The following is an 842-nucleotide window of genomic DNA, read 5'->3' on the forward strand; positions in this document are numbered from 1 at the left end:
AGGTAGAATCAAACTGAAAAATATCGGACAGTCTGCAAACTTAAGCATTTTGATTTAATTTTAAGTTTGTACTAAGGAGGTACATTCATTTTGTCTAGCCCCCTGAAAATTGTGTTGAAAATTACTGACCTGCACTATATCCAGACGTCATAATTCTGTGAAAGGGGTGGCCATCTGTCTTTGAGTTCGTTGCTTTATGGGGAGACGCATTAACCCCCACCTACTCACTTTTTGACACTTAGGGAACACTTATGGGTTGGTTATATGGTTACCACCCAGCGTCATAAATGGTTTCCTGACTTACAGGAAACCATTAGGCTTGTCATTCAATGTAAAGCCACCTGAAAAAAAATAAAAAGAGTAATTAGCAGTGACAGAAATGATGGGAGAAATAGGAAGGGGGGAGGGCAGATACAGAAAAAGGATGATAAAGGTGAAGGAAAATGTAGGCAGCACTACATCAAGTGAGTGGATGATTGCCAGCACCTGCCACTACCTCAAGACCACAAACATTGTTGAAAAATTAATAGATAATGTTAATGTTGTTGCTTGTCAACTGATCTTTTTTGTATAACCAGAATTTCAGTTTACAACATTTACTGCATTTGCCTTCGTGGACAAGCCTACACTAGTAGTGTCAAGGTCCATTAAGTACCAGGTCTACAAACGAGCATCTGCATCGTGACTTCAGCATGTGGATCGAAAGGTAACTAAAACTAAATCGAAAAAATCATATCGAGCAGTAACTAAATGAAAACCAAAATTATCATTAATTTTCAGTGCTAAATATGGGAGCTCCACTTAGGTTTTTGTAGTGTATTTCATAATTAATTCCTATGTAG

Source organism: Coenobita brevimanus, chromosome 62, assembly GCF_032717465.1.
Source record: "Coenobita brevimanus isolate Jiangsu-jjx chromosome 62, ASM3271746v2, whole genome shotgun sequence".
In the NCBI taxonomy this organism is placed as follows: domain Eukaryota; kingdom Metazoa; phylum Arthropoda; class Malacostraca; order Decapoda; family Coenobitidae; genus Coenobita; species Coenobita brevimanus.